The 16,530-nt window shown below is 43.9% G+C and overlaps 1 non-coding gene across 1 annotated transcript; it reads right to left on the bottom strand.

Annotated features, from left to right (window-relative positions):
* Positions 1-1,424: 1,424 nt before the first annotated feature.
* trnae-cuc (transfer RNA glutamic acid (anticodon CUC)) lies at positions 1,425-1,496 on the bottom strand. Its single transcript has one exon. It is a non-coding gene; the product is annotated as a tRNA-Glu (tRNA).
* Between the last annotated feature and the right edge of the window lie 15,034 nt (positions 1,497-16,530).

Here is a 16,530-nt window from a genome sequence, read left to right as displayed (position 1 = left end):
CTTCCTTCAACATGCAGTCCCAAAAGCCTTTGGAGAAGCACAGTAGTTGGGGCACACTGTGGAAACCCTCATCAAGGAACACTGGAGGTGAATCCGTTTGGGTTACGTGGAGAAATTGGCAGTAGTGGAATGGCCAGAGGATTGACTTTGATGGCATAAAACTATTGTGTTGCGCCAATGGCCTTTGGGACCACCAGGTGAAGGTAACCATCTTTACCTCTGATCCTTTGATGAGGACTGGCTCATGGACCTCTGGCTTCTTCCTCCTGAAGCCATTAATCAGCCCCTTCATCTTGCTGGCATTGAGTGAGAGGTTGTTGTTATGGCTCCACTCAGCCAGATTTTCAATCTCGCTCCTACATTCTGATTTGTCACTTTGTCACTACCCTTCATTTGGCCTAGGACGGTGGAGTCATCAGCAAACTTCAGTATGGCATTGGAGATGTGCTTAGTTACACAGTCATAAGTCTAAAGTGAGTAGAGCAGGGAGTTAAGCACACAGCCTTGTGGTGCACCTGTGCTGAAGGATATCGTGGAGGAAATGTTGTTGCCAATCCAAATTGTTGCCCCATTTGAATTTTCATAATCAGGACTGCAACTACTCGTAGATAATGAGAGCAACCTATGTAATCGTACTTGGAACACTCATTTCCTTCACAAACGGGCAGGCCTGTTGTGCTTCACCGGAGGTTTTGGCCTGAGAGCAGACACTGATGTTGGACAAATATCAATATCAATATGCTGATGTTGAATCAATCACAACCTCAACACTGCGGCTGTAATTATACCCGTGCCACTGCAGCAAGATCAAACAGTTGACCCATTGCGGACAGTGACGAGACTGTGTGGAGCATCTTCAAGAGCAAAGTATAGCTATCCTTTATGACTCTCTTTATAAACATTAAGATTGAATAAGAAACAAATATTAAGGAGTTCAGGTCGCAAGTTTGCTTGGATCTTCAAATGACCCTGATCCGTTATTGGCTAGTTCACTGGATCTCAGTAAATGAATCACTTCTTATTTTTAAAAAAATCAAAATATCTCCTCCAATACATTCTGATTTCAACATATTATTATTTTGTGAGTGCATAGCTTTACAAATTACAATCAAAAGTGATAATGTGAGCAGAAGAGAAATTGTGAATTGGAAATAAAACGGACGTCCAAGCTTCAGAAGAGCTTACCAAGTGAATAATTGCTCGTTCGATATCATTTGCATTTTAGTTTCTGCCTTTTCAGCATATTATTAAAAGTAGCTTAATACAGTAGAACGTTTTGTGTGGTGAAGATTTTCCTGGTAATTATATGAGAAACCAATCATTGAAAGCATTTAAAATCTTCAACTGATTAGGTTAGCCTGAAAGTAATTTACGTGACCGACTCAATACTAAAGAAATGAGCACAGGGCACAGCAAAAGCGCATTTCCCTGACCGGGAATCGAACCCGGGCCGCGGCGGTGAGAGCGCCGAATCCTAACCACTAGACCACCAGGGAAGTTGATAACGCTGCCGTTCAGAAATTATATGAAGTTGAAAGCAGCGTCTGTGACTGACTATATTAATATGTTTGTATTTAGTTCCAAATGCATTGAAGAATGATTTGACAATGGTTTCGCGGGAGAGTCAGAACAGAATAAGATTTAAGATTACTGGCATGTCGTGAGATTTGTTATTTTGCAGCAGCAGTCCATTGCAGTACGTAATAAAAACTATGCTTCAATAAGAAGTATGTATAATAATTAAATAAGTAGTTCAGAAAAGACAAATAATGAGGTAGTGTTCATTGTCCATTCAGAAATATGATGGCGGAGGTGAAGAAGCTGTTCCTGAAACATTGAGTCTTCAGGCTTTCGTACCTCCTCCTTGACGGCAGAATTGAGTGGAGGGCACATTCTGGTGATCGCAGACTTTGATGGATGGATACCGCCGTTTTGAGGCATCGTTTTTTTAAGGTGTTCTCGGTGCTGGGGAGGCTACTGCCTACGATGTAACTAGTCCATTTTACACTTTCAGCAGCTTTTTAACGATCTTGTACAGTCAGTGGGGACACACCCAGGCGACAGAGCCATGGCTCAGAGATCGTTTCTTTGAGTTTATTTCAATGTACAGTCCAGAATTAATTAGAACAACACGGCAAATTTTTTTGTAGTATGCAAACTAGGGGTAATTCTTAAATCAGCTTCAGAATCTGCAGACACGCTTTTATGTGGCATCGTTCCGTGAATTTCCAGGACTCTAACTCCATTTCGGCTTTCTCGCCCACTTCTCTAATAAACTCTGAACTTGAAGCTTTGATACAAGATTCCTGAAAACCGATGAAACCCCTGTTACTTAACATAGAACCAGAATGTGAACAATAGTAACTTTTTGTTTTCAATTGCCGTTTTATTTGTTTTTCCTGCTCTCCTCTCCACTGTTGTTTCAGATGCGATGCAACGTATTTGACTTGTCAAATTCTAAATCCCGCCCCTTTCTGATTCAAGCAACACACACAAAATGCTGGTGGAACACAGCAGGCCAGGTAGCATCTATAGGGAGAAGCACTGTCGACGTTTCGGGCCGAGACCCTTCGTCAGGACTAACTGAAAGGAAAGATAGTAAGAGATTTGAAAGTAGGAGGGGGAGGGGAAAATGCAAAATGATAGGAGAAGACCGGAGGGGGTGGGGTGAAGCTAAGAGCTGGAAAGGTGATGAATTCATTTGTGTGGTTACAGGCTCTACCAGGTTTTAAAACCAGGTATTAATATACTGCATGTTAATTTGATCTCACAGTATAAATGCTGTCCTTTCATATTAAAAATACTAATTGTTCGCAAAAGACGTAGTTGGGAGTTTAATATCAAAGGATATACTTTGTACCAAAAAGACAGGCAGGAAAGCATAGGCGGTGGTGTGACTCTGTTGGTAAGAGATGGAATTATATCTTTAAAAAGAGGTGGATACAGGATCAGAGAATGTTGAATCTTTTTGAGTGAAGTTAAGAAATTGCAAGGGTAAAAAAAAACATTATGTGAATCATGTATAGGCCTTCAAATAATAGCCAAGAAATAGGGTTGACATTGCAAAGAGAGCTGGAAAAGGCTTGTAATGAGGATAATGACACAATTGTAATGGGGGAACTTCAATATGCAAGGGGATTGGGAAAATCAGGTTGGTGTCACATCGCAAAAGAGGGAATTTGTTGAATGCTTACAAGATGGCTTTGTAGGACAGCCTGTGCTTGAGCCTACTTGGGGAAAGGCTATCTTAGATTGGGTGTTGTGTAATAACCCAGATCTTATTAAGAGCTTAACGTAAAGGAGCCCTGGAGGCAGTGATTATAATATAATTGAATTCTTACTGCAATCTGAGAGGGAGAAGCATAAGTCACATGTACCAGCATCACAATGGGAATTACAGAGGAATGAGAGAGGAGCTTGCCCAGGTGGATTCGAGGAGGATACTGGTGGGGATGATGGTAGAGCAGAGATGCCTGAAGTTTCTGCGAATAGTTCAGAAGGCACAGGATAGATATGTCCCACAGAGGAAGAAGTTCTCAAATAGCAGGAATAGGCAACCATGGCCGACAAGGGAAGTAAGGACAGCATAAAAGCCAAGGAAAGGACATATAAGGTAACAAAAGTGAGTGGGAAGTTGGATGATTGAGAAGCTTTCAAAATCCAGCAAAGGGCAACTAAGAAAAAATCATAAGAAGGGAAAAGATGAAATATGAGGGCTGACTAGTCAATAATATAAAAGCAGGATACCAAAAGGTTTTTTTCCAGTTATATAAAGAGTAAAAGGGAGGTGAGAGTTGATATTGGACCACTGGAAAATGATGCTGGGGGGATAGGAATGGGGGACAAAGAAATGGCAGATGAACTTAATGTGTACTTTGCATCTAGCTCCACTGTGGAAGACACTAGCAGTGTGCCAGAGGTTCGTGAGTGTCAGGGAGCAGGAGTGAGTGCCATTGCTATTACAAAGGAAAACGTAGTAGGAAAACTCAAAGATCTTAAGGTGGATAAGTCACCTGGGCCAGGTGGACTACATTCTAGAGTTCTGAGAGAGGTTGCTGAAAAGATAACAGATGCATTGGTCATGATCTTTCAAGTATCACTTGATTCTGGCATGGTCCTGGATTACTAGAAGATTGCAAATGTCACTTCACTCTTCATGAAAGGAGGAAGGCAAAAGAACAGAAATTATAGGCTAGTTAGCCTAACTTCAGTGTTTGGGAAAGTGTTAGAGTCTATTATTAAGAATGAGGTTTCAAGGTACTTGGAGACCAATGATAAAATAAATCAAAGTCAGCATGGTTTCTGTAAAGGGAAATTTTGCCTGATAAATCTGTTAGATTCCTTCGAGGAAGTAACAAGCAGGGTGGACAAAGAAGAGGCAGTGGATGTCAATTACTTGGATTTTCAGAAGGCATTTGATAAGGTGCCACACATGAGGCTGCTTAACAAGATAAGGTGTTACAGGAAAGGTACTGGCATGGATAGCAGAATGGCTGACAGGCAGGAGGCAGCGAGTGAGAATTTAAGGGGGCTTTTTCTGGTTGGCTGCCAGAGACCAATGGTGTTCCTCAGGGATCAGTATTGGGACCACTGCTTTTCACATTGTTTGTCAATGATTTAGATAGTGTAATTGATGGCTTTGTGGCAAAATTTGAAGATGATACAAAGATAGGTGGAGGGGTAGGTAGTACGGCGGAAGTAATGCGATTGCAGCAGGACTTAGACAAATTGGAAGAATGGGCAAAAAAGGGGGCAGATGGAATACAGTGTTGGGAAATGTATGATAATGCATTTTGCTAAAAGGAACAATAGTGCAAACTATTATTTAAATGGGGAGAAGTTTCAAACATCAGAGGTGCAGAAGGACTTGGGAGTCCTCATGTAAGACTTCCAGAAGGTTAATTTACAGGTTGAGTCTGTGGTAAAGAAAGCAAATGCAATGTTGGCATTTATTTCAAGTGGGATAGAATATAAAAGCAAGGAGATAATGCTGAGTCTTTATAAGATTCTAGTCAGGCCACACTTAGAGTATTCTCAACAGTTTTGGGCCCTGTATCTCAGAAAGGATGTGTTGTCATTGGAGAGAGTCCAGAAGAGGTACACAAGGATGATTCTTGGTATGAAGGGGTTAACATATGAGGGGCATTTGGCAGCCCTGGCCTTGTACTCACTGGAATTTAGAAGAATGTGTGTGTGGGGGGGGGGGGGGTGGATCTCATTGAAACCTACTGAATGTTGAAAGGACTAGGTAGCCCGGATGTTGAGAGGATGTTTCCTATCGTGGGGGTATCCAGAACTAGAGGGCACAGCCTCAAAATTGAGAGGTGACCCTGTAGAACAGAGGTAAGGAGGATTTTTTTTAGCCAAAGAGCAGTAAAGCTGTGGAATGCTCTGCCACAGACTGCGGTGGAGGCCAAGTCCATGCGTGTATTTAAGGCGGAAGTTGATCGTTTCCTGATCGGTCAGGGCATTAAATGATATGGTGAAAAGGCAGATGTATGTCGCTGAGTGGGATCCAGGATCAGCCATGATGGAATGGCAGAGCAGACTCAATGGGCTGAATGGCCTAAATTTGCTCCTATGTCTTAGGGTCTTATGATCTTAAGTGCAGAAAAACTCCTTCCTTCACAGAAGACTTGTACCCCTTGTTTTTTATCAACTTGTTATGTCATCTCACCCACGAAATGCTCACTGACCAGACTAGTTATAGAAAATGTGCTTTCGCAATACAAACCCTATGAAAGAACCAGTGCAAACATACATTCAGTAGCGCCTTTATTAGATATACCTGCACACCTGCTCTATTCTGCAAATATCTAATCAGCCAATCATGTGGCAGTAAATCAATGCATAAAAGCAAGCAAACATGGTCAAAAGGTTCAGCTGTTGTTCAGACCAAACATCAGAATGGTGAAAAATATGACCTAAGTGCCCTTGACTATGGAATGATTGTTGGTGCCAAACAATGTGGTTAAAGTATCTCAGAAACATACTTCATCGCATGCTGATGGATTATGCGGCCAGTTATCAGAGGTCTCAATGGACATCTTTAATATCTCTGTACAACAGTCCACTGTCCATGCAGGCTTCAAGGCAGCCACCATCATTCCAGAGCCCAAGAGAGCAACAGTAACTGGCCTAAATGATTACACATAATTGCACTGACCCCAACAATCATGAAGTGGATGGTAATGGATCGTATAAAATCCTACCTTCCAGCTACATTGGATCCTTTCCAGTTCACTTAATGCTCAAACCAGAGCACTGATGATGCCATAGGCTTGGCCCTCCACTCCATCCTGTCCCACTCAGAAAATGATGGCTCCTATGCAAGGTTGTGTTCATTGACTTCAGTTCAGCGTTTAACATCCCTCATCTCTGTCCTTGTTAGGACTCAACATATCTCTCTGTAACTGAATCCTGGACTTATTGGAAAGACTCCAGTCAGTTTGAGTTGGCAGCAACATCTCAAGCTCCATCACACTGAGCACTTGTGCCCCCCAGGGCTGTGTGCTGACCCCACTGCTCTTCATGTTGCCAACTCATGATTGCACTGCCAGATCCAGCTCAAACCGCACCAGCAAGTTCACTGATGATACAACAGTGGTTGGTTTCATCAGCAACAATGACGAGTTGGCGTGAGAACAATGACCTGATGTTCAACGTGGACAAGACAAAAGAGATGATTGTGGATTTCAGGAAGGTGCAGCATGACCATTCTCCATTTCACAACAATGGCTCTACCGTGGAGAGAGTAAAGAGCACAAAGTTCCTTGGTGTGTGTATAATGGATGATCTAACCTGGACTGACAACACCTCCTCGTTAGTCAAGAAGGCATAGCAGCGTCTACACTTTCTGAGAAAATTGAGGCATGCAAGACTCCCCACCCCCATTCTTACAACCCACAGCCTGTCTGGCTCCATTGTGCAGTACAGAAGTTGAAAGGCATCGGACCACAAGATCCTATATTGAGTAGTAAAAACTGCCGAGAGGTTCACCGGGGTCTCCCTCAGTCCTATTTGTGACAGCTACTGGGGGCATTGTCTATGAAGAGCCCAGAGCATTGCTGAGGTTCCCCACCACCCATCTCACTATCTCTTTGACCCACTACCATCAGAAAAGAGGTACAAAATTAGATTTGCAAGACTGGGTAACAGCTTCTTCCCTCAGGTATGAGACTAATGAATACATGCCACCATACATGTCTTGTAAATAGGACACCAACTTGTTTACTGAGACGGTACAGTTTACTGCTTACCTGTGTTGCACATTACATGCACTTTGAATTATATTCTATTAGCTTATTTGTGGTAATATTTTGTTTTATGTGCTGTGTGTGATATGTTTTATAGCTGCACTGTGGTCCGGAAGAACATTGCCTCATTTGGTTATATATAAGTACAGTCAGAACTTGAACTTGAATTTAAGAAACTGCTGATCTCCTGGGATTTTTACACACAACATTCTCTAAAGTTTACAGAGAATGGTAAATGGTAATGAGCAGCAGTTCTATGGGTGACAACACCTTGTTAATGAGCGAGGTCAGAGGAGAAGGGCCAGACTGGTTCAAGCTGACAGCAACCCAGATAATCACACATTAAAAAAGTGCTGTGTAGAAGAGCATCTCAGAACCCACAACACGTCAAACCTTGAAGTGGGTGAACTACAACAGCAGAAGATCATGAACATTCACTCAGTGGCCACTTTGTTAGGTACAGAAGGTAACTACTAAAACAGCCACTGAATGTAAACTGCATGTGTTTTCTATCTTCTTGCAGTTACCCTGCTTGGAGACTCCAGGCCATATTTCTTCCAAACCCACAGCCATTTCAAGTAGCGTCCATAATGTAAACAGTAGATGATTTACTGTCTTTACAGTCGTAAAGACACTGAACTAAATTCGCAACAGGATGGCTAGTTAGAATAAATTCTTTTGCCTCACGTGGTTTTGAGTGTTAAAATCTATGTATCAATTTGTTGGAAAGAGAAACTTTATGTTATTTTATTTAAACAGCAATTTTCTTAATGGCTGTTGGGCATTGCTCCAGATTCCAGCAGCTGCAATCTCTAGTATCCCTATATTAACATTAAGAATTGGAGACAAAGGTGACAATAGATGTTGAAATCTGGAGTAAAACTGGAAGAGCTCAGTGTATGTATATGCAGTAGAGAAGTGAAAGATGCAGTGTCTTGTTATGATACCAGCCCCCTCCTTTGTGAGAATCGCAAGAGCCCTAGTGAAGTGGGGGGGGTCAATGACCCAAGAGAAGAGAGAGACGTGCTGAATAGACACAGGAAATGGGAGAGAGAGAGACGTGCTGAATACCACGTTCCACCGGGATGCAGAATAAGGCGACCTTGACTATTGTCTCATGAAGACCACGTGTAAAGCCCTCGGGCAAAGTGGGCTGGTTGAGAGAGAGATTGACACCTGCGATCCCGTGAGGAAGTATAAAGGAGGGTCTGGGGGGGGGACGACCCCTTCAGACGCACCAAGGAGACACGATAGCGATCCCGTCGTAGCGGGAAGCCATTTTTGAAGGAAGCCACGTGCGTTAGATTCCGAATCGGGAGTCTGTGGCTGGAATCACAGAAAACCGCTTTCAACTAACAACAGGGAAGCCTGCTCCCCTGATTCCACGGCTTTGCTTCGTAAGGACCCGGGCAAATGTTCCTTTTCTCACCAATCTCTCTCTCTCTCTCTCTCCAACACGGGAAACTCAGCGGTTCCCAAGAGGCTGAAGCCTGCAGACTTGTGAATGACTTTTATATTTCCAAATGGACAATATATTATCCCCTAGACAACGATAGAGCTATTTCTGATTGATTATTACTATACCTGCGCTTTAGATTGAGTATTGATGATGTATGTTATCTGAATGTTTGTATTAACCTTACCTTTGTGCCCCTTTATAAATAAAAACGTTTAAAAATGGTACCATCAGACTTCAGCGGACCGCTCTATCTTTGCTGGTAAGTGATCCAGTTACGGGATACGTAACAACGTGGAGCCTCGTCTTGAGATTTGAAACCAAATTGGGAGGGCAGTGAATTGGGTTTGTAAGTCAAAAAAAAAAATTTGGATCTGGTACGCGGGTAGCCAGACTGGAAACCAGCAAAGATGGATGTGGATGAATTTATGAAAAACCCGACTGTGGAGGCGCTAGAGGCGGCCACCAAATCAGACTTGTTAAATTTGGCGAAGGGATTGGACCTCACAGAAGTGAGGTCGTCCATGAAAAAGCGGGAGGTGCGAGGGGCCATAACTCGGTATTACATTGGGAAGGAGGTGTTCGAAGCAGAGGTATTGGAAAATATCCCTGAAAAAGTACCAGTTAGTGAGATGGATCAGCTAGAGTTGGAGAAATTAAGGTTGGAACATGAATTTAAAATAAAGCAGCTGGAAGCGGCTGAGAGAGAGAGATAACGGGACCAGGAGCTCCAACTAAAGGGGTTAGAGATGAAAAAAGAGCAGGACCAAGCTGAAAAGCAAAGACAGCATGAAATTCAGCTAAAAGAGCAGGAACAAGCTGAAAAGCAAAGACAGCATGAAATTCAGCTAAAAGAGCTAGAAGTAGCCGAGAAAGATAAGGAACGAGCCGAGAACGAGAGGGAACGAGCTGAAAAGCAAAGAGAGTATGAGGAGAAACGAGAACAGAGGAAACATGACTTGGAGATGGAGAAGTTAAAGAAAGAGCGAAGAGATCTAGGGTTAGATCGAGACGAGAGGTTTAATGTTAGTTGGGAGTTGAGGGTAGTACCTCCATTCGAAGAGTCGGATGTTGATAGTTATTTCTTGCTTTTTGAAAAGGTGGCAGTAAATCAAAAGTGGCCCAAAGAGCAGTGGGTGGCGTTGTTACAAAGTGTGTTAAAAGGGAACGCACAACGAGCATATGCGGCATTAGCCGTCGAGGAAGGGGACGCGGAGAATTATGCCAAAGTAAAGGAGGCCATTCTCCAGAGTTACGAGCTAGTACCTGAAGCTTATCGACAAAGGTTCAGAAATTTACAGAAAGGGTGGAATCAAACGTATACCGAGCTAGCCTATGAAAAGGGTGTGCTCTTGGACCATTGGTGCACCGCGGAACAGGTGGATGGGGATTATGGGCGTATCAGGGAGTTATTTCTGATTGAGGAATTAAAAGGGTGTGTTCCGGAGGAGATCCGGATGTATTTGAATGAGAAGGCGAATAAGCCCATCTCAGAAATTGCTAGGTTCGCAGATGAATATGCCCTAACCCACGGGATAAAGTTTTCCTCGCCAAAAGGTTACCCGAGAGACCGTCAGAACGGTAGGGAAAGTCCGCCGGCTGAGACAGAGGTCCCGCTGGGAGCTAGTGGTAAGATTGAGGGGGAAAGGCCAGGCAGCCCGAGATTTCCGGGCTTGACCTGTTTTAATTGTGGGAAGGGAGGACATATTGCCTCTAGGTGCTTTGCTCTGAGAAAGGAGCCAGAAAAAGGGAAAGCAGCGGTCCCTATCGGGTGTGCCGTGGTAATCAGTAAATTGACGAGAGAGCCCCGGGTAGACAGAGTACGAGAAGGGTCAGAGACTTGGCTGTCACCCGGAACCGTGTCCATGAAGGGGGGAGACCCACCCATTCCCGTCCGAATCTGGCGAGACACTGGGGCAGAGCTGTCGTTGATCCGCCGTGAGATACTAGATTTCGGTCGGAGAAGGGGAATGGTCGCCGTGAAGGGGATAGGTACAAGAATAGAAATGGTGCCCCTACATCAGGTAATTATGGATTGTGAGCTGGTAGCTGGACCAGTCGAAATAGGGGTGCCATCAGAATTCCCGAGAACTGACGCGAACATCCTCCTCGGAAATGATTTAGCCGGGGGGCAGGTTTAGACAAGGGTGACACGGCTCAAACAGCCTGTGAGGATTGCAGCCCCGCCCCTCGCATCTCCAGTCTGTACCACAGGCGCGAGCATTCGCAGCCTGTCGAGAAAGGCAGCTGAGAAAGCGAGCAGTTTAAATCTGGCCAGTATTAATTTGGCCGAGACGGTCCTACCGACCCTGTACCACGAGGGTTCTGAGGGTGGTAAACCGAAGAGTAGTAAAGTGAAAGGGGTTAAGGAAGAGGAGCTAGATCTTCCCTTAGTGAAGAGAAAGGTCCTAGAGGTAGGAAATAAAGATGAGAAACGGAAAAAGCTGTTAAAAGGTCCAGAGTTGGACATGGATGATCTGTCGGGGGTGGCAGCCCTGTTTGAAGAAGTTGAGAGTTGTCAAGGTGTTCCCGATAATGAGATGAAGGCAGTCCTAGATGAAAAGGATGCCATTACCTTGGAGAGGTCTGCTGGGTTGGCAGACGAGGTTATTTCAGTCCGCGGGGTTGAGTTTATTCCGGAAGGGAGTTGCCCAGAGAGGGACTGGGAGGATCAGGGGAACTTAGAATTTGAAAAGGGTACGGGTATTGAAAGCCTGGAAGAGGCAGATGTCCCGTTTGAGTGTGTCCAAGATGTGGATGCACGTGGTACTGAACCTAGTAATGGAGCTCAGAAAACGTCTGAGGTATTTGATTCAGTTGAAAAGGAATGCAGTCCCTGTGGGTCAGATGGACTGGGCTCAGTGAAGACAGGGTTAACCCTGGTAATTGGGGGAAGGGAGGGTTCCCAGGTGTTGGTACACGAAGGGGTGGTGAACCTTAAAGTGGAACTCGACCATGGGGGGATAAACATTATTATTGAAGGGAACGGGAAGTTTGTAGTTCCCAAATCGAATGAAGAAAATTTAAAGTTTAGATTGGTGTCAGAAGAAGCAACCAAGCTACAGAAACGAGGGCTTGGTAACGCGGTGCCTGCGCATCGATTACAGGTTGATTTGGAATGTAAAGGTGCCCCACACGCTGTTGTTATTCAAGAGAGCGCTGTGAAAAAGCCGAAATTTAAATGCGGCCTGAGGGAAAGGTTCGAACTGAAACCCATCAGCCTGCATGGTCTTGACAAAAGGGTTAGCCACCTGGGAAAAATTAAAGAATTGGGTGGAAGTGGTCTAAGGGGTGTTGATACAATGACCCCAATGAACGAGACGGGCGGGAGTTCACCACGCCAAATTACTCAAGTTCCCCACGGGGGGACTCACCAAAAAAGAGGCGACGGTTAATGGGGATGCCATTTTTAAACAGCAAAGCAGGCTGTAAGGGTTTGCGCCAAAGCCTGTGAATAATAAAGACAGCCCCTTTGGAGACCTGCCGGTGAAGTGAAACGACCGAAACGATTAGTATTCGCATAAACTTTTGTAGATGCACCTAAGCTAAGATCACACCTCCTTAGTTTTGTTGCTGAAGGAAAAAAATAAATAAATAGGTGGTTATTGAATTGAAGTCTGATGCTACAAGATTTTAGTACGGTACACGATGTTAAGATATTAAAGAAAGGGACACTGTAATCGTTAACTGTTTAGATACTGACTTGAATGTATAACAGTAGTACTCTGTGAAAAGAAAAGCTTGTGTATTGTGGTAGATTCAAAAATCCTGTAAGACTCTGTACCACTGTTTTTAACCGCTGGTAAAAAATGTTTAAGAGGGGAGGTGTTATGATACCAGCCCCCTCCTTTGTGAGAATCGCAAGAGCCCTAGTGAAGTGGGGGGGTCAATGACCCAAGAGAAGAGAGAGACGTGCTGAATAGACACAGGAAATGGGAGAGAGAGAGAGACGTGCTGAATCCCGCGTTCCACCGGGATGCAGAATAAGGCGACCTTGACTATTGTCTCATGAAGACCACGTGTAAAGCCCTCGGGCAAAGTGGGCTGGTTGAGAGAGAGATTGACACCTGCGATCCCATGAGGAAGTATAAAGGAGGGTCTGGGAGGGGGGACCCCTTCAGACGCACCAAGGAGACACGATAGCGATCCCGTCGTAGCGGGAAGCCATTTTTGAAGGAAGCCACGTGCGTTAGATTCCGAATCGGGAGTCTGTGGCTGGAATCACAGAAAACCGCTTTCAACTAACAACAGGGAAGCCTGCTCCCCTGATTCCATGGCTTTGCTTCGTAAGGACCCGGGCAAGTGTTCCTTTTCTCACCAATCTCTCTCTCTCTCTCTCTCTCCAACACGGGAAACCCAGCGGTTCCCAAGAGGCTGAAGCCTGCAGACTTGTGAATGACTTTTATATTTCCAAATGGACAATATATTATCCCCTAGACAACGATAGAGCTATTTCTGATTGATTATTACTATACCTGCGCTTTAGATTGAGTATTGACGACGTATGTTATCTGAATGTTTGTATTAATCTTACCTTTGTGCCCCTTTATCAATAAAAACGTTTAAAAATGGTACCATCAGACTTCAGCGGACCTCTCTATCTTTGCTGGTAAGTGATCCAGTTACGGGATACGTAACAGTCTCAACTCAAAACTGTACAAACAACACAGGTATGATTTGCAGAGGGCTCTTTCAAGGGTGCAGAGATGATTTCAAATGAGGTTGGAGGCGTTATCAGATGCACGGCAACTCTGGCAGGGTCTGTAAGAGATTACTTCCTACAAAAGCGAAACCCAATAGTATGAATGGCAGCAATGCTTCACTACCAGATGAACTCAATGTCTTCTATGCACGCTTTGAAAGGGAAAACACAACTACAGCTGTGAAGATCCCTGCTGCACCTGATGATCCTGTGATCTCCATCTCAGAGGCCAATGTTAGACTGTCTTTAAAAAGAGTGAACCCTTGCAAGGCAAAAGTTCCCGATGGAGTAACTGGTAAGGCTCTGAAAACCTGTGCCAACCAACTAGCTGGAGTTTTCAAGGACATTTTCAACCTCTCACTGCTACAGGCAGAAGTTCCCATTTGCTTCAAATAGGCAACAATTATACCAGTGCCTAAGAAGAATAATGTGGGCTGCCTTAATGACTATCACTCGGTAGCACTCACAACGACAGTGATGAAATGCTTTGAGAGGTTGGTTATGACTAGACTGAACTCCTGCCTCAGCAAGGGCCTTGACCCATTGCAATTTGTCAATGGCAGACGCAAATTCAATGACTCTCCACATGGCTTTAAACCACCTGGACAACACAGGCACCCACGTCAGGATGCTGTTCATCAACTACAGCTCAGTATTTAATACCATCATTCCCACAATCCTGATTGAGAAGTTGCAGAACCTGGGCCTCTGTACCTTCCTCTGTAATTGGATCCATGACTTCTTAACCAGAAGACCACAGTCTGTTCGGATTGGTGATAACATATCCTCCTTGCTGATGATCAACACTGGTGCACCTCAGGAGTGTGTGATTAGCCCACTACTCTACTCTCTATATACACATGACTGTGTGGCTAGGCACAGCTCAAATACCATCTGTAAATTTGCTGACAATACAGCCATTGTTGGTAGAATCTCAGGTGGTGATGAGAGGACATACAGGAGTAAGATATGCCAACTAGTGGAATGGTGCTGCAGCAACAACCTGGCACTCAACATTAGTAAGACGAAAGAGCTGATTGTGGACTCAGGAAGGGTAAGACAAAAGTACATATACCAATCCTCATAGAGGGATCAGAAGTGGAGAGAGTGAGCAGCTTCAAGTTCCTGGGTGTTAAGATCTCTGAGGACCTAACCTGATTTCAACATATCGATGTATTTATAAAAGAAGGCAAGGCAACGGCTATACTTTATTAGGAGTTTGAATAGATTTGGCATGTCAACAAATACACTCAAAAACTTCTATAGTTGTACCGTGGAGAGCATTTTGACAGGCTGCATCACTGTCTGGTATGGAGGGGCTACTGCACAGGACCAAAAGAAGCTGCAGAAGTTTATAAATCTAGTCAGCTCCATCTTGGGCACTAGTCTACAAAGTACCCAGGATATCTTCAGGGAGCGGTGTCTCAGAAAGGCAGTGTCCATTATTAAGGATCTCCAGCACTCAGGGCATGCCCTTTTCTCACTGTTACTATCAGGTAGGAAGGCACACACTCAGCGATTCAGGAACAGCTTCTTTCCCTCTGCCATCTGATTCCTAAATGGACATTGAAGCTTTGGACACTACCTAATTTAAAAAATATATATATACAGTATTTCTGTTATTGCACGTGTTTTTTAATCTATTCAATATACATAACTGATTTACTCGTTTATTTATTATTATGTTTATTTTATTTATTTTTTTCTCTCTCTGCTAGATTATGTATTGCATTGAACTGCTGCTGCTAAGTTAACAAATTTCACATCACATGCCGGTGATAATAAACTTGATTCTGATTCTGATTCCTTTGCCTCCACAGGTGCTGCTTGACCCACTGAATTCTTTCAACAGTTTTCTTTTTATTTGCTTAGAATTAAAAATTGCTTTCTTTTAACAGCTTGTTCCAGGAGGATTCCCTGTCAATATATCCCCTGAAATTCCTCCAGTTGGCTTTCTTAAAATCCAGTTATCACCAATGTGTTGCTCATTTTTAATATGTGTAAAGCTCTAATCTCAATCCTCCACTGCCTTGCAGCTATACCCACTCATGGACAAGGATTAGGGCATAAACCCTGAGGAAAAATCTGGAGCTGGAGTCCCTAAGGCAGTCCTACGTTGAGTTCAATGCTGACTGGCAACTCCTGCAACACCTTTGGATTCATCAGTTGTGTGAAGAGCGGACGTCTGCTGCTTGGGCAACAGCTTGCTCTCCATATCGTACTGCCCTAGCTTGCAATGGAAGGCCTCAACTACTGTAGAAATTCAATTCATATATTGCCTTCGTTTTGTGTGCTTACACCACTGATTTCAAATGCAAAGTCTATCACAAAGTGCAGTTATCACGTCTCTACAAGTGTGCTCTCTGATATGAACTGTTGCCTTCTGCTCCCATAATGTGCCAATGTACAAAAGTCGTTGCGCATATACCTGTGGCATCCATCAGATGCCACATATGTCTGTTGTTGCTAATTTGGACTGAAGAAATTTGCTGAAATCCCCAGGTACAGCTCCGAACCATCCAAACCACACTTTGATCAGATAATGAAGGCCTATTCAAACTTAAGTTTAATGGCCGGACTTGTGCTGCTGTCAAGGAATCTGCTACAGAAGCTTGGTATTGGACTTTCATTGATACCTCCAAGTTTACAACAGAGCCTTCTGAAGAGCCATGGCCTGTAAGATTATGGACAGAACTGAATGGACATGAAAAAATAGATGGCCTTTTTGTGGTACCATACAGTTTCTATGATTCTTACTGCAATTACTATTTCTGTTACAGTCTCTGACCCTGACCTCACACTCCTGGCTGGGATGTTATAATTCATGCATGAAGCAACCACTCCTGTGGAGAACCCTCACCTTAAAAGCTCATGGTTGAGAATCACGCTCGTAACGTAAGAATGCTAACACAGCATGTAGAATTACTTATGGTCACTACATATATCTGTTCTCTAGCTTCAGCAATTGCACCACCTTGCACAAAAATCCTTGTACCATATGCCGGAGAAAGCCATGCTGTTTCTCTGGAGCAAAATCAGTGCAGGTACTACACAAAGAACTGTGTTAATGTGGATTTTGCCACACCATATAATTTCAAGTTTATTTTCAGGTACTC

The sequence above is a fragment of the Hemitrygon akajei genome, chromosome 9 (assembly GCF_048418815.1).
Source record: "Hemitrygon akajei chromosome 9, sHemAka1.3, whole genome shotgun sequence".
Lineage (NCBI taxonomy): Eukaryota > Metazoa > Chordata > Chondrichthyes > Myliobatiformes > Dasyatidae > Hemitrygon > Hemitrygon akajei.
The sequence above is the reverse complement of the archived record's forward strand: the minus strand, read 5'-3'. Positions and strand labels throughout refer to the sequence as shown.